Source organism: Macrobrachium rosenbergii, chromosome 14 (genome assembly GCF_040412425.1).
Source record: "Macrobrachium rosenbergii isolate ZJJX-2024 chromosome 14, ASM4041242v1, whole genome shotgun sequence".
In the NCBI taxonomy this organism is placed as follows: Eukaryota; Metazoa; Arthropoda; class Malacostraca; order Decapoda; family Palaemonidae; genus Macrobrachium; species Macrobrachium rosenbergii.
This window is the reverse complement of record NC_089754.1, coordinates 22647893-22672569: the sequence shown is the minus strand read 5'-3', so window position 1 is coordinate 22672569 and position 24677 is coordinate 22647893. Positions and strand designations below refer to the sequence as shown.

General features: G+C 38.1%; 2 protein-coding genes across 14 annotated transcripts in view; one reads left to right on the top strand and one right to left on the bottom strand.

Moving 5' to 3' along the window:
* The window catches only part of LOC136845778 (innexin inx2-like), a 650831-nt gene that overhangs the window by 554121 nt on the left and 72033 nt on the right, over positions 1-24677 (bottom strand). The gene's annotated exons all lie outside the window — the stretch shown is intronic.
* The window catches only part of LOC136845780 (innexin inx2-like), a 112636-nt gene that overhangs the window by 44327 nt on the left and 43632 nt on the right, over positions 1-24677 (top strand). For all 12 annotated transcript variants that reach the window (XM_067116084.1, XM_067116086.1, XM_067116092.1 and 9 more), the window contains one exon: positions 4668-4714. The gene's annotated coding sequence lies outside the window, so the exon portion shown is untranslated. The remainder of the gene's footprint in view (positions 1-4667; positions 4715-24677) is intronic.

Genomic DNA, 24677 nt, shown 5'->3' with positions numbered 1-24677 from the left:
CTAAAGGACAGTTCGGCGGTCCTAATACAGGACACCATTATAACTCGACGTGGCACATGTTATCTTGTTACAGGGTCAGAGCTGACATCATGACTTTCAATAACCAACTCAAATAATGTCCAGTTCAATTAAGGAACAGTTTCGACAAGATACTCCCCACACACTGACAGGGTGGACCCATTGTAAAGGGATTCTCTCTCTCTCTCTCTCTCTCTCTCTCTCTCTCTCTCTCTCTCTCTCTCTCTCTCTCATGTGTGGGTAATTTAATACTCTTTTCTTCACATAATGTCATTGTACTTTTGTTAAACTTTTATCGGACACTAAAACGTTTTTACTGTTGTGAAATGACATTTTTACAGTGTTGCCAATTTCATGTGCATAGGATTACACAAGTTCATGCATTAGGTCCCTATATTTAGTTCAAGGTCTCCATATTTAGTTGCATATGTGCTTGCTCAGTGTAAGGTCTTGGAAACGTTAATTCACTAACTGTAATTTCCATTTATTTCTCATAACTAACTTAAAGCAGTAATTCGGGGCTCCCCATCAGACTCTGACAGCCGGTACCAAATACTGAATCTTATTTACCTCTTGATAAATGATACAACGGCGAGTCAAAAATTAAATGTAAATTTTACATTTACGTTTACTAGAGGAGCCAAGTGAAGTGAAGATTGAAATAAGGAATATATATATATAGATAGATAGATAGATAGATGGTTGTTTTGATCAGCGAAGATAAGCAACGTTGAGGGCCTTGTCAGAACTTGATTTGGTGTCTGCCTAGACCAGCCTTAACCTGTGGCGGAACATACGGCCTTGAACATCCGTAAGACAGGGGGGTAGGTTAAGTAAAACCTGAATGATAACATCTCTCTCAAAGAATAAAAATGTTTATATGTCTGTGTGAGCGCGTGTAAATGCGGCGGTCTTACAAAGAACTCGCCTGGGAAATCGAGAAGTCGAGAGAAGTCAAGAACTCTCATTAAGGCTATTTTATATGTATAATTTTTGTGAATGTGACCCGTAAACTGCACAGATGTATATCATCATGGAGAACATGTTGATTGAACACGTTAGTAATGAACATAGTCTGCAATCTTATCTTGCTTTCAAACTAAGTATTTTTCATCTCTGAAAATGGCTAATCAACCAAAGTCAGTAGGTGCTGTTTACCCCTCAAAACATGGCTGTGAGGCTCGTGACCGCATTTTATGTGAGCATCTCTCCAGACTTCAAAATCGCCCTTTTAAATTCGTTATGCTTTGATACGCTCATATATTTTGAGTCGCATTCTGTAACGTCCCCTGAGAGAAAGCGTTCCGCCTCTTAAAGAACTCTCGCGTTTCGGAGGACCGAATCAATTTGGTTATGGATAAGAAAGGAGAAAAAAAAATATATGACCATCTGGAATCGATTTGCTCATCTCCAACTCCCTCCAAACCATGAAATCACAAAAACGATTAAGTACGGAACAATTGATTAGTTGTATTCCGTTAATGCCCAAGACGTGACATGACTGGCTCCAGTTCTTATATGAAAGATTTCCTTCGGTGATTTCTCAGTTTTAGTGACGCAGGATTATTTGACGAAATGTATAAAGTTCGCTTAAGATTCCAAAAAGGGCATTTCATTTATGCACATTTTGTAAGCTATGTGATGAAAATCTGTTTAATGAACTGGGTAAATCCTGGAAGCTAATTTAGGTTCAAGTTTAATATTTTCCCTTCGACCTAATATAAATCATTATCTTACATATCCCACGTAAGCTTACTATATGTATATGTATGTATGTATGTATGTATGTATGTATGTATGTATGTATGTATGTATGTATGTATATGTATATATATATATATGTATATATGTATATATATATATATATATATATATATATATATATATATATATATATATATATATATATATGATGGCCATGATAGGATCAAAGAGATATGTCTTGATGAAGAAAAAGTTGAAGGGGTTACTAGTGATAGTAGAACTGAGGGACTTATCCGGATGTGTAAGGAATGTCTGGATGAGGTAGGTATTCCAGAGGATTGAGAGGGGAAAATAATTGTCCATTAGCAAAAGGGCAAAGGCAGCAGAGGTGGTTCAAATGATGAGAGCTGGAAAAGTGCTTGGAAGAATTTCAATTGTGAAATCATGACTCATTACAGGATGATTGACGTTTAATAGCAATGTTGGTCTAGACTAGGAACAGGGTGAGTAAATCAAGTTTTTTGCTATGATACAGTTGTGGGAAAACTTTGAGAGTAAACGAAAAAAGTGTGTGAGATACATGGATCTTGAGAAAGCCTATGTTAGATTTTTATTTTTGCTATAAAATTTCAATATTGTTATGGATGAAGTTTGGATATAACTCAGGAAACTGACGGATATAGGTGGAAATTTTCAGGATAAAAAAAAAAAAGTTTAGTGAATAACTATAGTGTCTGACGTTTGCAAACAATCCAGTATAACTTAATGATAGTAAAGAGGCACTGCGGCCTTTTGAATGTTACTTATTCTCGTTCTCAAATTTTCCCAGGCTTTATTTCTCTGGGAGAAAATGGTTGCACCCATTTAACCTATCATGAATTTTAACAATAAATAGGGGTTTTCGGTTTTCATGGCCCTAATGATTGCGACATCAATTTTGTGTACGAAAGGAATCAGTTTCCGCTTCCTTAGGATTTGTTTAGGGTTATCTGGCACCGAAATATGAACTACTTTGTCAAGGGAGTGTTTTATGAATGCTTCTAATTTCCTGAATGTTTACTTAAAGATCTAAAGTCAGCATCAAGAGTGTTCTGCGAAGGTGAATATTCTTTTGTCATTATTATTTAGAATTTATTATTCTGTCCAGAAATCACAAGAAAAAATACTTTTTCAAACGAAACCTTTTCCTTGAGGACGCATCAATGCAACGCCTTCCCTACCATGTGTTACAAAATAGCCCCGAGCTCAGATTACTTCCCTTTCCAATAAACAAGGATCACTCCCCTTAGGCATAAATAATCCCTGAAAAGATGTCTAAGGCCTACAGTTTCCTGAGCCCCTCCTCCAACCCCCAACCCCGACCCATCGCCCTCTTCAGCAATAAACCACTGCTCTTACCAGGCTCGAAGGTCTTATTCATGGTTACCCAACCCGGCAAGCTAACAAATCAGCGCTCAGTTTGTATTGAATGATCTCTCTATCCCTGTACCCTCTCTCCTCCGATTGGTTACGTAGTTATCGACAGCTATTCCATGAGCCTCTGGTACCTTATGCCTTTCTTCCTCTACTCTCTATTTTTCCAGAGTAATATTATTTAAGTGGCTTATTTTTTTACTCAGAGTACAAAATTGTCATGGGTCCCAATTTACTGATTGTGGTTTCTGGCATTACACTCGTCAACTCCTTCTATTAGATTTCATCGTTCTTTCATCTGAGAGACTTTAAACTATGAGTGGGTTTTATTTCTTCTGAGTTTTAAGAATTCCATTGCTTATAAGGACTGTTTTAGGATGCATTTTGATTTCATGTCGGTAACCAATTAAGCGTTTATAACGCTGCTTATATTGCAAACGGACAAGAGCATAGCATAGTGAGGCCTGTACTTGCAAGGATGATCGTCTTCAAGAGTCAGAAGCTACGTGCTGGACAGTGTGTGGAATGTATAGTAAAAGTCACCTTTGATCCTCATTTACTTCTCTACATATATAAAAATGGATGTATGTATGTATGTGTGTGTGTGTGTGTTCCAGCATAACTCTGAAACGCATTGAGCAATTTCAACCAAACTTGGTATCCATATGACTTACTATCTAGAAAAGAGTACTGTGGGGATAATACATCACTATATAGCACCAAAAGGGGTGGGGGTGGGAAGGGCTTCCCTGAAAGGGGGCTGGTTCTGCCTGTAGACTTATTAAATAAATTGTATGAATTTATCATACCTCATTTCTGTATACATATGACTTACTATCTGGAAGAGAATACTGCGATGGGAGGGTAAGATATCATTGGCACCAAAGGGGATGGGTGTGGGAAGGGGGTGACATGTAAAAATAACAGAAAATGACGGATATCAGTGTCTAATCCATAGTTTTCGAGGTCGCTGAGATGAACGGTGATACTCCCGATGCCCTTTAAGTCCAAGTTCATCCCCGATAGGAAGGCGGGGGTGATAAGGTGTGAAATATAGAAAGTCAAAAATGCTGGGCAATGTAATTGAAGCAACTATCTTAACAGGAAAGGGAAAGACTGACAGAGAGAGAGAGAGAGAGAGAGAGAGAGAGAGAGAGAGAGAGAGAGAGAGAGAGAGAGAGAGAGAGAGAGAGAGAGAGAGAGTTGTCATTCAGAGTTTTCCAGGGCAGCGCCGGGTTGGTCAACTAGTATACTATAAATAATGACACTTCTGGAATCACCTCTGTTTAGAAAAACAATAATAGTAAAAAATTTTGGTTTCTTAGTAGAAAATCCTTTCATTTCGAATAGCGTAGTGAATATTGTTGTTATACACCTCTAGTTTTGGCAGTTTTCTATCATGATGATGATTATTATTATTATTATAAAAAAAATTATAGATAATATGTAATGAACGTCAGGATTAAGCTCAAACTGTGGCAACTTGAGTTGGTGTACATGGCCCCTGATGTTTTTCTGTTTTTTCTTTACAGATCTGACACTACCTTCGTGATCCTGCAGCATTACGTTTCCTCAAAAGGTGAGTAAAGTTCATCTCTTCACTTCTGTGAGGAGCCCCCGGGAATTTGTCATTAATTAGATAAACAAAGAGAGGAACAAAAACGCATAAACCCCCCAAAAAAACTAATAAACACTGGCAATAAAAAAATAATAAATACGAAATTTTCTATTGTATAGACCGTTCCGAAGCTTACGTAAGTTATTATTTGCTTGCTATTTTTTGTAAATCCTTAATTAGCCAGCTTGGGATGGGGAACTAACGTAAAAAGTCACTAGTTACTTCCGTTAGATCAGGAATTAAGGAAGCACTGTACAGTTATGATTAGTAAATGCAAAACCACTTGAGATGACACATATTATCAAAGCAACCTGTCTTTGTCTGAGAGCTAACTACGGCTATTCATTAATACAAATCAAATTAATATTTTACTATATGAAACTACTGTAGAAGAGTCGAGCTCCTAACTTGGTGCAACAAAATCTCCAAATCACTGATAACTAGATTTTTTTGGGACGAAAATCCAACCCCATAGCACATTAGTTTTAAGACTCCATGTTCCAAGCATTTGTTTCTGTTAAGCTTACCTGACAGCTCTATTGCTGTGGCACTCAGTACTTTCAACAAACGTGTACACAGGAACTGAATATTTTCTTCTGGAATCCAATCAAAAGAAACGTGATTGTACAGATATTCTAACTTTGTACTGGAACTAAGCACATGCAAAACGTTGTGCAATACGCCTGGGATTAATGACATTATATACAGCCTGTACTCACGGAGAGTATTAGTATGCAACTGTCATTGCGTTCATGACAGATGTGTTAATCTGCGGCTTTTAAAAGTGCTTTTTATGATCTACGAGAACTCGACATTCTGCAAACTCTCTTCTACATACTGCAATCTATACACACAATCGAGAAAACTACTGCATAATTTTTAAAATAAATGAAAACAGACACAAATTATTCAATTAGGCCAGTTTTCGGCATCCTACGTAGCTCTCGGATGTAACCTTCCTGGACACGAGAGAGAGAGAGAGAGAGAGAGAGAGAGAGAGAGAGAGAGAGAGAGAGAGAGAGAGAGAGAGAGAGAGAGAGAGAGAGAGATTCTCACATGCACATAAACAAATGTTTTTACAACAAGGCAAGAAACAACGGACTACATTAGCAAATATAACAAACAATTAATTGAAACCCTTCCGCGTGATTTCGCTGCCATTTCTATGCGTGTCTGTGCATGTATCAGAATGTGCATTCTTTGTTACAACTCACTGTAAAATACAAAGAAGCCAAGAAAACATCCTACATGCAGAGAGGAATCCTTATAGTTAAATGAAAATTCTTGCAAATAAAGCAAAACATTCATAAAGATTTGATAGCTCTGTGCCAGGCTAGCCTAGTCTTGAAGGCAGGGATTACCTTCAAAGATATAAGATATATACAGTATATAAATATAAGTGTGTGTGTACATACACAGTATGTATAATATATATATATATATATATATATATATATATATATATATATATATATATATATATATATATATATATATATATATATAAATTTCACTCACATCAGGATCGAACCCAGGTCTTTCAAATGAAAGACCACAGCGCTGCCAACCAGGCCACAGAAGTCATAAAAGATTGTACGAGTGAAATGCTGTCAATTGGGTCACTGCTGAGTCGGGAAGTTGGGGAAAACACGCTGGTATGCAAGCAGTTAGCCTGCCCGGGTAATTCCTTGTGTACAGTTGTACTCAGGTTCCAACTTCTTTTATGACTTGTGTGGCCTGGTTGGCAGCGCTCTGGTCTTTCATTTCAAAGACGTGGTTCGATCCTGATGTGAGTCAGAAATTTATTTCTGTTCCACACGTAATTGTGTGTTGATATTTCTATATATATATATATATATATATATATATATATATATATATATATATATATATATATATATATATATATATATATATATATATATATATATATATATATATATATATATATATATATATATATATATATATATATATATATATATATATATATATATATTAAATGAATATACACACATAAATCACTTAGTATGAGTACTCTGATAGATGATGAAGCTCATGCTAATAAGTATTGTTTTTTTTTTTTACAGAATTATTCTTAAGTACGTTAGAGTTTGTTTGAATGGTGATATTAAGAGAATTACTACGTCCTGCGTCCTCATTACCCATATCAAAATTATCATATGACACAAGCTGAGAAATAGATGCTTCCCTTCATTACACAAGAGTTTCTTGAAATGTCGTTGTTTGCACGGTGGTCCTAATATATGAAAACGAGTTACCAGATAGATTATTTGTATGTATATATATATATATATATATATATATATATATATATATATATATATATATATACATACATATAATATATATATAATGTGAGCGTATGTGTGTACATATATGTACACACACACATATAATATATATATGCAAGCTTAATGCTTGCATATATATTATATATGCAAGCATTAAGCTACAAACGTCCTTTAATATCCAATTCGCTCTACCTCGGAAATAATATATTTTCATAAACTCGTATGTTACCGAAGGGGAATTTTTTTTAGTTGATAATAAGTTCGTCGTCCCGTGGGCTCTTATTATCAACTAAAAAAATTCCCGTACGGTAACATATATGAAAATATATTATTTCCGAGGTAGAGCGAATTGGATATTAAAGGACATTTGTAGCTTAATGCTTGTATACGAATCACGGTCATGTGATAAAAATTCATTCATATATATATATATATATATATATATATATATATATATATATATATATATATATATATATATATATATATATATACATATACTGTATATATATACAAATATATTCGTGGTAACACAAAGTGAATATACAAAATTGTTAAATACATATTATATTCGGTTCACTTGTTAACAATTTCACCTCTCCAATCATGTTGTAACTCACATTTTATCCGATATAATACTCGTCACAGCATGGCTCGATGAGTTTTATCGATCCATTTCTCCGGATGTCTTCCTTTGTCTGTCACATCTCTTTCCATTCCGGTTATTGGGAGGCAGAGCTGGACTCCCACGAACCGTTATCGGGCCCCTCCATTTACCTTGAGGGAAAAGGAAGGCCCCCTTTGCAGGTGAGGACTTGCTTTCCTTTCTTGTTTTGCACGACGCTCATCAGTCAAGTTTTGAGCTGCTTAGGCACGATTCTTCTCTCTCTCTCTCTCTCTCTCTCTCTCTCTCTCTCTCTCTCTCTCTCTCTCTCTCTCTCTCTCAGACAGCCGACGGAAACGAGCCTTATCAAAGTGTCGATGACTCATTATCTTATACTCCCATGGCCGCTTTCAGATTCGTCAATAGATAGTTAAGGAATGTTTAAGGAATATCCCATTCATTTTTGGTAAAGCTGCAACGTTATTGAAATAAATACGCTCTAAAGTCGGAAATATTTGCAAACTACCATCTTCTTCCCTCATCTTACTGCAGTTACTTCATTACGAATAAGGTCATTGCGTCACACGGCTAGAAGTTGCTTATGACCTGTAATGATTTCAACTCCATTTCATCACCTTTCACTTTAACTTGGTGAAGGTTGTTTTGTGCTAATCCATACCGCTCAAAACTGATCTAGGTCAAATACAAATTTCAACTGGGCACAGGGTACGTGATTACTGACCCCTAAACATCTTGCTTGTAGTATAGCGGTCTCGCCACTCATAGCCGGGGATTTAATAGGTTGTGCCTGCGAAATTTTATAGCTATATTATTCTGGACACGTTTTTGAACAAAAAATATTGCACTTCTACGTTTATTGATTTTCCCGATTATGGTCTCTAGTATTTATTGAAACTATTTGAATAAGCATTTTAAATAATACACATAAATAAGGTCAAAGATGATGAATGAAAGGTCTTTCCTTGATCAATATGTTTCGTCAATAAAAGTGTGATGATATAAAAGGATAAATACATTTCAATAAAGAACAATAAAATACTTGGACTACTGGTAAAGCAACCTCGTACCTACTTCTCAGCCAGAAAGAAAACTGTATACTGTTGATTTCCATTGAAGTTTTCGTTTATCGTGTTTAGTGCTCTTCTCAAACAGTTGTTACTGTGCTCCAAAGGTCCCAATTTGCTTTTAGCAACGTCTGCGTTCAACTCACTAAAGACACGTGATGAATTTGCCCTTGGCTTGATTTTTGTATAATTCGTACGTGATTAAACCACATACAAAATGGTGCTGGTGCCTTGCTAGCTCCATTTCTATACTTCCACCATGGATACTTTCTCTACGTCGACCCATTCCAAAAGTTATTATGTATATGTATATATATATATATATATATATATATATATATATATATATATATATATATATATATATATATATATATATATATATATATATATATATATATTACCATCCATCCTTTTCCACTTAAAGGGACTGGGGTCATAAGTGTCAACCTTCCGGCTCTCAAGTCTTATTGGGATGAGGGTGTTACCCCATGCCCTTTTTAACTTTGGCTCCGACATACCAGTCCTCCAGCTACCAAGTACATAATTCACTGTTCAGATCTACAGAGGTGTAATGGGTTTTAATGGGGATTACACGTCCGCCTCCTACCCCAACACACACACACACACACACACACACACACACACACACACACACACACACACACATACACACAGTCACACACACAAACACACATACATGTACGGTACAGAAGTCAGTCTCTTGATTCCCATGGACTAAGCTGGTAGTGAGTACCAGTTTCTCCTATGGGATCAACAAAAAGGGCGTGGAACCTGCAAAGTTATACGTGTCTATGTACAGGTTTGTATAGATCGAAATAGATTAGCCAGACGACGTAACAAAGTCGCAGACATTATTAAATTTATTAACACAGGGACAGCCAAGCTTTCCGAAATGTTTAAAAAATTATAAAAAAAGATAGGAATGGAATGGAATATAAAATTTAAGCCAAAGGTCATTAAGCGCTGAAAGGAAAATTGAGAGTAAAGGTTTTAAAGGTGTATGAGGAGGAAAACCTCGCCACGGCACTACGAAAACAATTGTTAGGAAAGGCTAGAAAGTAAGATCGAAAAGAGATAATAACGGAGCTAGAGTAAAATAAATGAGAGGGGTTGTAGCCAGAGGCCGAAGGGATGCTGCAAAGAACCTCAAGTAAAATTTCCAGTGCATCGTGTGAGGTGCACTGACGGCACTAGCCCCCTACGGAAAAAAAAGGTAAGCACAAAATGCTGGCACTGGCCCCATACGGAAAAAAAAAGATAAGCACACAATGCTGGCACTATCGCCCTAGGGGAAAAAAAAGATAAGCACACAATGCTAAGTACCAATAACACTGTACAGAACTTGAAACAAATGTTGGCAATAGATTAAACAAAAACGGAAATCTGTATAATCTGATTCGTATTTACGTTTTTGAGCAAAACAAAATCTTATTGACTTGAGACCCTTTGTGCAAGAGCTCCTTCATCAGCGTTTTGACTCATTTACACAAATATACACATGCCCTCTATTATACCAGCAAGTTCTTCCAGGGGTCCTTTTCATTCTTTCTCTTCTACCACCCCTTCGATCCAAAACTTTTTAAACATCCTATTCCTTTCTCCTGTTGTCAGAATTATATACCATTTTTAACACCTTATGAAGACTTTTTTTTTATTTATAATTAAATATCCTCAATACATTTTAAACTGTTCCACCTGGCTTGACTTCCTCATCCAACTTACATATTTATAATTAAATTTACTTAAAACACCTGAAATGTTCCACCTGTGTTGACGTTTTCGCCTCAATTTCCTTTTCGCGATTTTATAACCACCAAAGAAAGCTTCATCGAGTTCTCGGATTTACATTCAGTAACCACACATCGCTCCCTAAATATAGTTGTCCCTTCATCTCTTCATACAATCCAACTTATGCTTCTTTGAGCAACGCTTTTTCCTCTTCGACACCCATTACAGAGCTTCAAGTGTCTTCACGCCGCACCTGCCATATGAATCGCATGTTCTCTCTGCTTCGTCTGTTACGCCATTTACCCCTGAATGCCTTAAATGAGTCAACCATTTCCCTTCTTCTGCCATCCCTTCTAGCATTCATTATTCGATCTTCGTGGCATTCACGCACTCCATTAACTTTCCTTTTTCCACAATGCACTCTAACCTTCTTCCTTTTTACAGTACTACCTCTTTTTCAAATCTTTCCCCGGTTTGTCTAACTTCTTCCATTTGTCAATCAGTACACTGGATCCTGTAAATATCAAGGCATTTTACATTTCAAGATGCTATAATGATGATGATAAAAACAATGATAATGAGTGAATGGATTTGGGCGTTTTTATTTTCAAAGCTGTGATTTAAAACTGACTGACAGTAGAGACTGAGTCGGCCTGTGAATAATTTTTTTCTAATCGACTGCAAAAGTCATCGATACTTTAACATAAGGTAATTTTTATTACGGGCTAATTTCGGAAATTTTTCAAAAGCTAAAAAAACGCAGTGCCTTTTTAAAAATTCACCCCTCATAACGATGACAACTCGATTATATATAATTTCATCGTAGGTTATTCATAGAGGTGTTAATTATATGGTGTCACAACACAGACGGTCAACTGCGTCGGCCAACAGTCGGAAACTAAGTGAAATTTCAGAGGTGAGAGGGAAAACACCGTTACTATCTCTAGGAGCGACTATTTCCTGATCTGCACTAAATCTCATGGCGGGGCGAATTCCAGCGTCGTCGAGGACTCATGACTCAAACATTACCTCCCGCTGGCCAGGTAGGTGAACGGAAATGAGTAGGATTCCATCTATATGACGCGAAGGATGTAGAGGCAGTCTGGAAATGCTTTGCATCTGAATTCTGGAGACGAATCTTTGAACTCCCACTTAGGTGATTTTGGCAGGTAATGGTCCGGAAGTCGGGTTCTTAAAATGAAAGCTTTCTACATGACAGTGCGATCTCGCACGATTAACGTACAGCAGAAATACGCCCGGATGTTTACAATGTTTATCATTTGCTTCTTAAAATCAAGTTTTTTCCTTGGTGAATCAAAGGGCCTAGATGAGCAATACTGTAAAATACGTCTGGTTGACGGAAATTTTAAATTTTTAAGCCAATTTTTTGTAGCCGAGCATTTTATACTATTAATTCCTTTACTCCCGAATCTCTTCTACTTTTCGATTTGGAAATAATAAAGATCTCAAGAGCATCTGCCTGTAAATCAAAAGATGGTAGGCATTTTTCAAGTGAGCCTGCGAAATTAATTTTGAACCATCTGTTCTCCACATTTTGACGAGATAATTCATTGTTGTTTGTAATAGAAATACTCTGATGTATTTTTAATAATAATGCAACAATGATTTTAAGCGCGCAAAACTACTTTGCGAGTCAAGTCTGTAAATTTACGTTACTGAGGCAACATTCTTTTTTTCATATTTACAATTATTCGTACAAGCGCAGTAAATACACTGCTCGCGCTTTCTGGTACTTGTTTTCCCATAATGTCTTTGAGGAAGCGAGGGGATCGAGAGGGAAATGGATGGAGCAAGGAGGTTTGATGGGGGTTGGAGATGATGGGGGGGGGGATACGTTGGGACAAGAGACCTGGAGGGGTTTTATAGGCAGCTGTGTGGACGCTGCTGAGGTTCTTAGGCCTAAGAGAATCCTGGGAGCGTCCGGAGTGTGGTCTGACCAGGTCAGGTGACATGCTTTATGGGTTTACGAGCTATCCACCACACCTAAAGATGAGACAGAGATAACGTTTCTCCTCTGAAAGAAGTACCGCGAAGTGTCTTCAGTTCTTACACTTACTGATTCTCGAGCAAAAGTCGGTAATAATTTCTTCGGTTCTTACGACTGTTCTTCCATTATCATCGTTTCTCTTCATGGCTTCCTTTATCCTTTCACACACTCAAACCCTCCAGGTACTTATTCCCCTTCTTCCCATTCCCACCCCCCCAACCGATTCTTAATTAGTTATTTTTTATGTGCTCCACAGGGATTAAGATTTTGTTGATTTAGCAGCTCTCACTCTATCTCTCTCACCCCTCGTTAAAATTCATTTTTTTTTCTTACTCTCCTTTTTAGTCCACCATCCTTTGTCCCGGACTAGTTCCTTTCGATTTTGTCTTTGGCCCCTTGGTCGTTTCTTCAGTGGTCTTCTGAACCTTTTTCTCCTGTTCATTTTGTATCATATTCCTCCTTTTTCTTTTAAATATATTCCTTCGCTTTTTCTTTAAATATATATATATATATATATATATATATATATATATATATATATATATATATATATATATATATATCTCGTTGTGAAAATGCTCAGCATTTCGAGAATCATTAAGAAACCACCAAAACCTTCCAAGATTAGTGCAGTATCCCTATTCTATCATACTATAGATATCGGCTCAGTCAAGAAGACTGGTTGTCTCACTAATTACGAGGCACCTCCGACATGTCTTTAGAAAAGTTAATAATTCATGACCTCTTTTACATATATAAATGGAGGAATACATACTCTATTTGCATAACGTCCTTTCTCAGTGACAGCGTCCCTTTTGTATTCACATGCCCTGATCAGGGCGATATGTTCCATGACCGTCCACTTTTATAGTCGTCTTTGACGTCACTGATTAGGAATGTTGGCAGTTCTGAGACTGGAAAGACATTTCTCACACTTTTTAGGGTACTGCAAGTTTTCCCTGTGTTTTGGATGGACAGACGAGTTCTTTACGTGATCCGAGAAATTATAAAATTAATTCAAGCTGAAAAGAAAGTTCTCCAGTCGAATGGACTTATTATAATACCTTATCCTAAACTCAGGCCCTAAAAAAACAAGGAAGAGGAAGAAAGAAAGAAAGGAAATGGGCTTACTCACTAAGGTAGTGACAAAGACTTCTCTCAAAGGAAAAGAAATGATGATAATCAGGGAAAAAGAAGATTATTCCAAATCGCCACTGAACCAAACAATTAGAGAGTTATAGATTTACACAGATGAGGGAAGGGGTAGCTTGAAGAGTATTACGGGGTCGAAATGTGAAGATGAACTTTCCCCTTAACGTTTTGGAGACTGGAATTATACCTATTAAAAGGTAGAGAATGAGACAGAGAGAAACCATCCCGTAGCAGAAAAGATAGACGAAAGAAGACAAACGACAGATGATGTAATAGTGGGGTACCGATTCTATCATAAAGTAGATATAGTCTGAATTGTATGATATCGTCTATACAAGTTGAATCAACTTGAATCTCCAAAACACTGAATAAAAGTTGAAAGAAAATTTTAATTTTTATCAAAATTAACCACAGAGTTTGCATGAGAGAGGGAACAGAGAAACACGCAGAAATTTCATCTTGGAGGATCTAAATGTGACTAAGGCCCCATTTGCACTGTTATTTCACAGTCGACCATCGATCAATCTCCGCGTCCACCTCAAGTATGGGATCGTTTACAAAACACAGAATTCAGTATCTTTGTTGGTCCTGATGCAGATCTTTAGTACTTATTGAAAGTAGCCAAATTTACCCTTTCACGAAACATTATCAGCGACCTGTGAAGCCTTCAAAAATTTACTGAGCGTATCTATCTTACGGTGAATGGCGAATATTCCTTCAAGTGATAAGTTCATTTACGATTTTTTCTTTGCTTGCTAAATCTGTACAACTTAATAGCATCTTTATATTTTTTATTCCATTTACGCGCTTCATTTTCCCTGGCTTAGACATTTACAGGATATATTTCATCGAGTTATTCACATTGTATTTTATTTAGGCCTGAGGTCATTTTTGTTTGCTTAGCCATATTTAGACTCCTTCTTTTAGTTTGTAGCATAATTTTATGAAGTCTCTACCAGTTTATATCATATATATAACAGGTTTTCAAATATGTCTTTATGAATAGTACAACGCTTGTGCATCTCTTCAATAAGCATAATATAGGCTTTTAGAGGCCATATCCATTATGCAAGTGCACTTATTTCATAAAAACCTTTGTTGTTCAGTACAAAATATGGAAGGAGCATACAATAACGTACTTTACCTCGTTACTCTAATTATCCTTAACAAGAGCATAGCAATAGAAAGCTTTCCTTTGAATTAGCACTTGATTAAAGAATTTCAAAAGCTTTCTCATTTCCTTGGGAAGCAGGATTACAAATTATCTAGTATGATGATACTTGCATAAATTCTTGGTCATGATCCAACAATAAGTAGATCCACTTTACATACGAGAAGAGGCAGATTTTCTCATTTTTAACTTTCCACACTCTGTGTACTGTGGTGTGAAATCCTTTCACTTGACTAGTGGTATAAATCTATTCACAGTTAGACTGGCGCACACCATCAGCCCAAGATTTCTCAATTCCTAGACCCATGTGATTCCTCCTGAAGAAATAAGTAAGCATGAGCGGAAGCTTTGTCGGTGTTATGATGCACTCTTTGTGTTCTGGGCGGGCAGGAGAACCTGGCATGGATGGCGGACCGGGAAGGGGTACGGTAGTGGTAGCCGATGGGTGACACTGGTGTAGACGGGGATGGTCAAGGTCTCGCAGGACACGTTGGGATATTTCCTTAAGGGAGGTTTGTCAGTTCCTCTGGAAAGGGTCACTCTGGAATGTCTCGAGACGGCAGTGGAGGCGGTGGTGTTGGCGCATGTTGGAAGCCTTCGCGGCGGTCTCCGGCCAGAACAGAAAAGGGTCATGATTTTTTTCGCGTGCTTGAGGGCCAGAATCAGATCCATCATCTCGTGCATCCCAGGCGACACGCTATGCTCTTCTCACCGATGGGAGCCTCTCACTGCCGGTCCCACTGTGCTCTGACGTCATCCCCTGAGGTCGTTGGGCTTAGATGCGCCCCACCTCGATCCCACGATCCGTTCGGTGACGACCCTGATTGTCTTATTATTTAGGTCTCAGTCTATAAAAATTTCACAGCTGAATTTACAATGTGAAATCATGTCATGAAAACATAGAGCACCACACGCAGTATCCGCTTGTTAGTCTTTAAACTAATAGCTGGAAGATAAAAGGGCAATTCAACTTTTACAATAAGTGATGCAATCCTCTAAATAAAGAGGGATATAAAATACTCAGTCATTGCCCACTGAAATACTCGCAAAATGAATAGTGCATCCTGTTTTGCCAAACTGCTTTTCACTTATCAACATGTGTAAAAAAAATTCACATGCACTACATGCCAAAGCTTTCTAGAATTATACAATAAATTTTCTTTGGAGCATGTTTAACAGAAATTGTCTTGATGTAATAATGATGCAATTTTTGGATTAAATTGTTAGTTATAATGAAGGTGCTCGTGTACCGCAAGAGAATAGCTAATAAACTCAAAGATTCGGGCATTAGGGTATCGGCCTGTGCAATGAAATGGTTTGCTTAATCTGTTTGCATTTCCAGTTGCCTTGCCTTTTTCCTTTTTTTCTTCTTGTGCAAACTTTAAATATTTCAGCATAGCGTAAATGCTACTATGAAATAATAATGATGTGAATTCCTGTTGAAATGTCAAGGTCAAAGCTCTTTAACCCTAAATAATAGTGGCAGCCGTTCTCTGCTTCCTTGCACTGTTATTTCAATAGTGCATTTCTTTCTAATAGGCACTGCTCGCTTTATCATTTATTGTTATTCAATTACTTTTTCTATGTATTTTTAAGTTTCATTCAGTTCACTGTTTGCTCTTTTCTTTGTTTTGTTCTGCGCTTTTATTTTCGATGCTGATTAGCCGATTTTTTGTGGTTTCGAGCCAGACAGACGACAGCTTTTTTTAGACGTCTGGATGTTGCATCACCTAAAAATTTTTGAACTTTAACAAAATATTTTGCTATATTTCTTTTCTTTTACTGATTACTGTAGTCACTGGTTATCATTTTATTATGAAAAAACGTCTTGCGTACGTCAAAGCTGAAGCACATTTTCTACAGGTGGTAGATGACATATTATATGCATGGTATGGAGAGCACCTTGAGAGCTCCCCTGACATCGTGGGAAGGCAAACTTTGGTCTCGGCATATTTGTTGTGTTCTTGTTGACCGTGTTCATCAAGCCAGCGCAAGCAAACAAGAAGCATCAACAAAACACAGTAACGAAACTTCGCTCTTTTCTTTCCTATCTCTTTCATCCACCTGTCAAGCTTTCGCTTCAAGTTGTCTTTGTTCTTTTTCAATTTTGTTTTCTGGTCTCTTCGTCTTCTCCTCTCCCTCATTTCCACTGCTCAACAAGAAGTGCCTCCCAAGTCAACTGCTGAGGATTCTGCGTGGCTGTGTTGAAAGGGACGCCCTGAGCCAGATACCCTGAGTTTGAGCTGTGACTCAACTTTTCTTTCACCTGTCTATTTGCTCTTATAAGAAGACTGCTTGATGATGGGAGCTCACCCAGAGAAGTTTGATGCTCCTTCGCGACGGACTGGGGATCAATTGCCTTATTAAAGATGATATTTTGATTATCTGCTATTCAGACTATTAAATTTAGTCTTCGTTTTGTCATATTCACAAATCTGGCTTTAAAAAGATATGTAGACTTTTTATAGATTGCTAAAAGGTATGAAGACTTATTAATGCTTGGTTACTGTGTTTAATATGTATATAAACACATATATACATACATATATATACATACACATATATATGTATAAATACAGATATATATGAGCTTTTCAGTCGAGAAACATGCCAAGTGCCATTTTTAAAATATAATAAATTAAATTAAACATACCTATGGCCCAGGATGGCGCTTGGCATGTTTCTCGACTGAAAGACTCATATATATATATATATATATATATATATATATATATATATATATATATATATATATATATATATATATATATATATATAGAGAGAGAGAGAGAGAGAGAGAGAGAGAGAGAGAGAGAGAGAGAGAGAGAGAGAGAGAGAGAGAGAGAGAGGTGTCATATGCTGTACATTAGCAAACTTCATTTATAAAAGCTGGTGACAAGAAACGCAGTAATATATTACTCATAGGTTCACTTATTCAAAAGAATATGAGAAGTTCAGCTGGAATCGTTTTGACCAGAGGCTTTCTGCCAGAGCAGTCCGTTTTTACACCCCTGCCCCTTCCTGCCCACCCCGCCATCAAGTCAGTGCCCTCAACAGAATGAGAGCCAAGAGCTGAACCACATCACGGTATTGAGAGAATGTCCATTTTCTATTTAGACTACCTTTCGACTGCCTTTCTCTTTGGCTAGCAATATTAATGTAAGGACGTTCTCTCTCTCTCTCTCTCTCTCTCTCTCTCTCTCTCTCTCTCTCTCTCTCTCTCTCCTACATAGTGCATTTGTTGCAACTCTACGACCCGTGTTCGAATCTCGAACCAGGCAAGGCAAGACAAACATGCACATTTCCTGAAAACATGCCAGTGCTGACCGACCTAGCAGTGAATTATTTACCTAGTTTTGTGTGTGTGTGTGTGTGTGTGTGTGTGTGTGTGAGAGAGAGAGAGAGAGAGAGAGAGAGAGAGAGAGAGAGAGAGAGAGAGAGAGAGAGAGGTAACCCTCGCTCAAATAGGATAAAACCAGTCATCAGAGTCTCTCTTTTTTCTCTCTCTCTCTTTATATGTTTATATGTATATATATGTATATATATATATATATATATATATATATATATATATATATATATATATATATATATATATATATATATTATATATATATATATATATATATTTAACTTAATATATGAACATATCACTAAAAATCATGTGATTACATTACAGTAAAAATTTCCCGGATTTAAATCTTGGCACAAGAAATCTTGGAACAAGAAACAAACAGAATTGTTTACATGAAATTACCAGATGGTGTTACTTTTAGTGCCGCAACTAATGTTTTTTTTTTCTTTTATACTTGTCGGTAAACTAGGCAACGGAATTATGCGAAAAATTAATTTGCTGAGTCATTAAAAATAATTGTAAAGAAAATCTGGCCGAGAACAGACAGTTTCATCAAAGGAAAGAGAGACGAGCGGAGACTTCAACGCCCCGTATGTCTTTCAGGACTTTTGTGAACACCCGTTGTTTATACAAGCAAATTTTACTCGAGACTACAAAATTTAGTTTTCTGCAGAGAAATATGCATTTCCTGAAAGCAGGTCTGAAAATGCTATTGGCTGATCGTTTGTGATTCCTCTACATACGAGTATAACGTTTACTTCGAAGTAACGTTTGAAAATTCATCTCCTCACATGAACTGAGCTCCACTTCAAATATCCTATTCACTAAATACTAACTACTATGTATATATATATATATATATATATATATATATATATATATATATATATATATATATATATATATATATATATATATATATATATATATATATATATATATCACACTTACCACAGGTGAAAAATACAAGACATCTATTATTTTTCACCTGTGGTAATGTGTGATAAATGAATCACGTTCTAAAGTTATTATAATCATATATATATATATATATATATATATATATATATATATATATATATATATATATATATATATATATATATATACAGTATATATGACCCCATTAAATGAGCCGAGATCAGCTCGTTCTATAAATCTTGAGAGCTCGGAAGACTTTATTCCTTCCGCACGCACACAGACTTACGTAAGATCGCAAGCCCATGGAGCTGCTCACATGCCATAGCACCTGTTACGCAACGCCCTGTGCCCGTTGCCTTAAAAACTGGTTACAGGTGATCTTTCATCCTGGACTGCATACCAGTGCTGAAGTTGATGAGCAACTCGAGTTTAAGCTGTTTTGGAAAGCGAGGTAGAAAATGAGACACGTGCATACTTTTAATCCGCGCCATAGTCGACGGTGATTATCCTGCTTAGTGGGATGTGTATTTATGTCTGTATGTATGTATGTATGTATGTGTGTATATATACAGTGTATATATATATATATATATATATATATATATATATATATATATATATATATATATATATATATATATATATATATATATATATATATATATATATATATATATATATATATATATATATATATATATATATATATATATATATATATATATATATATATATATTATATAGCCTATATATTAAGCAACAAGCATAGTTTAATGTCCAGTTCACTATACCTCGAATTACTTACCGATGGCTAATTATAACTGATAAGTGCAGGATTCGAACTGTTTCCTGGCTTAGAGGCACTTTTCAGTTATAATCCCATTTGGGTGCAAGTTATTTTCGATATTTTTGGGTTAATATTCGTAGATATAAAAAAGTTACGCGTGTACAAGTGAGAAGAATTCATATATATATATATATATATATATATATATATATATATATATATATATATATATATATATATATATATATATATATATATATATATATATATCCCGATGCCTCGATGATGGCTCGGTTGGTAGAAGCAGCAACCTCAGACTTCATAGAAGTCTATGGCGAGGGTTCAATCCCGCAGCCGACCGGTCAGAGAGGTGGACACAGCTATCTGTGTAGACACCCCGGGATTACGTATGTAATCAACGGGTAGTTTTGCTGAAAGCAAATGGGTGTTACAGATTAATACACACATAAACAAAGCCACTCCAACACCTTCAAAAACATAACAGACACCTCACACGTCTCGAACGGTCAACCTACTCGCCCAGTTCTCCTCGCTGCTGGGAGAAAGGGAGCTGGGGATTTGGTAACATGTACACATTCGCTACAGGGGTCTAAGCGATGTCAGGCAGGGCAGCCGATCGAGGTTACGGCCTACCCCACCTCCAAATCAAAGTCCTTCAAAAGAAGGCATCGTGCTTACCCCATATAATAATGGGCAAAATGCACGTTAAAGACGAAGAAGAAGATATATATATATATATGTATATATCTTTTTTACGAATTTCCCTGGGTTTATGGCATTTTTACAGGCCGGCAATGGAAACTTTATTTAATTGGTCTTGGAGTTCTGACTTGCGTAAAGGGAAATCGTAAAAACAGAACAAGGGATGATTTTAGGAGCTGAAGACTCTACTTGATAAGGAAATGTTACGTAAACACTTGGGATAAATTAAGGAATTATGTTTACAAAAGAAAGCATTAGAAGGGAAAATGGGTAAGTAAAATGTTAAAGGGCTTGCAATGCCTGAAGATCCTTCTACTGGACTCTTGACTAAAGACAAGGCACAGTCCAAGATGAGTCCACTGTGAATAGGTCCCTTTGCAAGAGAGATTTACACATTACACATCAGTAAAGGAACCATATAACACAGAATATGACTCAAGTCTGCACTGAGGGTGCCAAGGACTCGAGGAATGAATTATCACTTTACACTTGAACACAGGACATTGGAAATGGGACTGGATAAACTGGCACAAGGACAGAGGTGGAATACTTGCACCCCAATAACTTTCTAAAGGGCAAACTTACGTGACTGAAAAGTCTTTACTCGCATCTTACCTTAGGGGAAGTGGGTCTCTGGTGAAGGAAGACGAGGGATGAACACACATATGGCGATGCACACTGTTCCTCGAGGATGACTGTGGTCTGGAGTCGGACAGGTGGGAATGTAGGTCTCTCAGCAAATGTTTCACTCGGCCGTGCGTATGCCTAACTCCCCTACGACTACGACTGCTAGCGTACTTCTACTCCTACTGCCTACTACTGCCTACTCAGATCTCCTGTCCTTTCCTTTTAAGGACTCGGCCGTGTGTCATGGCCGCGTGCAAACTTCTGCCGATAACTGGGGCTGTGTGCAAATGATGTGTCATTTGCCAGGTGTTCGGCCATCGGGTTGCCTCTTCCCAGGTATCCTGTGAAAGGAAAGACAATGCAGCAGCTTAATCTGTCTTTAGAAGGTTGTTTTAAGCAGCTTAGTTGGGCTAAGCTGCTTAAGGGAGCGGCACCCAGCCTCGTATCTTTGCCTTTTTAACCCGTGCCATCTCAATGTCTGTTCCAGGTAAAGAAAGGGACAGATCGAAATGTTGATAACTTTGTTCTGATATCTAGGTCAACTAGGACCGCCATGTGGCGACGATTCTACTCTCAATAAACAAAGGGCAAATTAGGTGGGGGGGGGCACGCTGTGCAGCGACTTCTTGTAAATTATAATAGCTCCCCACGGAAGATAACATACGCGCCTTTATTCGGGCTTGTATGTTGATATCCAAGACGTCGGCACAGCTGCTTTACTCTTCTCCTAACAAGAAATGGAAAAGCTTTTACTTTGCTTTATCCCCACACAAAAATGAAAAGAAGCTTCACTTTATATACTTCCAACACATTAATATTATACTACTTTAACATGACACATTAATTCCTTCAAATTTACGGTATACGTTACTTTAAGAATATGAGGACAAGATAATTTTGAGGCAGGTGACAAAATTTAAAGAGTTAATTTACATATAAGTTCCTTAATTCTAAATAAACAAGGCATGCGGTTAGTATGCTTTGAAGAGGCGGTGTATATGATAACACAGCATTTATTTTGTAAATGACATCCCCTTTACGAGATATTGTAATGACGATACACAATTCGCATTGCTCAATGCTTAGCTTACAGCTCAAAGGATCACCCACTCAACAGTGGGCATTAGACAACTTACAGTGGGGATTCTGACAGCTGTGGGCGAGCGAGAGTATTCGCGAGTTTAAATTCGCTAACTTTAAACCAATTAGCGTCCACTGCCCATAACTCAGGCACAGGCTATAAATAGATACTTGCTCAATGTTATGATGGGATAAGCAGACAAAAGACGAGGGGTCTGGGACAAAAGAGAGTTCTTAGAAGAAAAAAAAATAAAAGGAAAAATGGACAGGATGATACCAGTGAGGGGGCGTGGCCACGTACTAAAAGGCGGGACACGTCTCTCGGGTTTTACAAAGGTGGCATTAAATATCACAAGGGCAGGAGTTTATGACTTGCGATTCATTAAAACAGAAAAATAAATAAATAAACAAAAGAGTAAATTATGTTGGCAGAAGAGCCAAGGGTAATAGAGTGAGGTATTAATTGTGTTATACGGGAATTTATCATCCTTTGCCTATAAATTACGGCACAGACTATCTCTCAGCCCCAGAGCTGGAAAAGGGAACCCGAAGGGCGCGACTCCTTTGGCGTGCCACTTCCCACTCTGTTATTCTCAATGATTTATGCATTTTGAGGGGAATGGTATCCCGTATTTAACTGCCTCTTGTGGTGATAATTTAAGAAAAGATTAATAGAGAATGATAAGGGATAGAAGTTCCAAAGGAACAGAAGAGGGTAGTGGAGGGCCTTGACATCCTCTTCTGGATTAGAGGTGCCAAGACCTTTGAAAGATGATATGGGGGCACAAGAGACAGGAGAGCTCTAGAGCTCTTTGTAGACTACCTGGAAATTCCCACGCCCGTGGTAATTCCGCCGCGAACCTCTACTACTTGGACAGTCGTCCTCGGCCGGGGAATCAGAGGGCCCGAGGCCAGAGGGTGGCATGGAGTGCCACCTGGGCCAGCTGCTGCGACAGCTGACTCAGGAGTTTTGTTCGCCAGCTCGGCTATTAATTTTCACAGCTTGCAGAGTTCATCGGCCCAGGGAGGTGGGGCAGAATCATGACTTGCGAGGGTATCTGCGGCAGGCGGCGAGAGAGCGGTAACGGTCGGCGGGGGCGTGGATGACTCACAGGTATCAATGACCAGCTGAGGCACAGGTTACGAGACCGCACCTTTAAGTTAACTTCTGCTGTGGTCAAGAGGAACCGTCTCTCTTACCGACGCTGGCAGTGGTGCCAGCTGGGAGAAGAGAGGGGTTCCTGAGTTGGATCCCTTGAGTGGAGATCGGGGTTGTGCTCTGGAGCTGGCACTAAGGCAGGGTCAGGCACTGTTAGTGGTTTCTTGTGCTCGTCGGTCAGGACGGACAGAGCTTGACACTACTCGGTGCATGCAAGTGGCACTGGCAGGGAATTGGCATCTCCTGGAGAGAGATCTGATCGGGGCACTGGCACTGAGGCTGGGCCGGGAACTGGAATTGGATTGGGAACCGATCGAGGGGGCCACTGTACATCGTACTCAGGTGGCACTGGTAGGAACTGCACGTCCTTATGGTACCCAGGGGGTGCCAGTCTTGACTGGGGAACAGGCGGTGGAGGATTTCTAGCGCCTGAGGAATGAGTTGGGGGATGTGGACCCCTGGAATTTGTCTCGCACCCAGCTTAGCTTTGCTAATCGCTGATTTGGCGAATTGCAAATGCACAAAGCAACAATAGCAGGAAAAATGCAAGATCTATGGGAAGGTCGCCATTTTTATGAATTTCCCTGGGTTTATGCTGGAATCATATTTACAAAAGAAAGCATTAGAAGGGAAAATGGTTAAGTAAAATGTTAAAGGGCTTGCAGTGCCTGAAGATCCTTCTACTGGACTCTTGACTAAAGGCAAGGCACAGTCCAAGATGAGTCCACTGCGAATAGGTCCCTTTGCAAGAGAGATTTACACATTACACATCAGTAAAGGAACCATATAACACAGAATATGACTCAAGTCTGCACTGAGGGTGCCAAGGACTCGAGGAATGAATTATCACTTTACACTTGAACACAGGACATTGGAAATGGGACTGGATAAACTGGCTCAAGGACAGAGGTGGAATACTGGCACCCCAATAACTTTCTAAAGTTCAAACTGTCGTGACTGAAAAGTTTTTACTCGCACTTTACCTTAGGGGAAGCGGGTCTCTGGTGAAGGAAGACGAGGGACGATCACACGTATGGCGATGCACACTGTTCCTCGAGGATGACTGTGGTCTGGAGTCGGACGGGGGGGGAATGAAGTTCTCTCAGCAAATGTTCACTCGCCCATGTGTATGGCTAACTCCCCTACAACTACGACTGCTAGCGTACTTCTACTCCTACTGTTTAA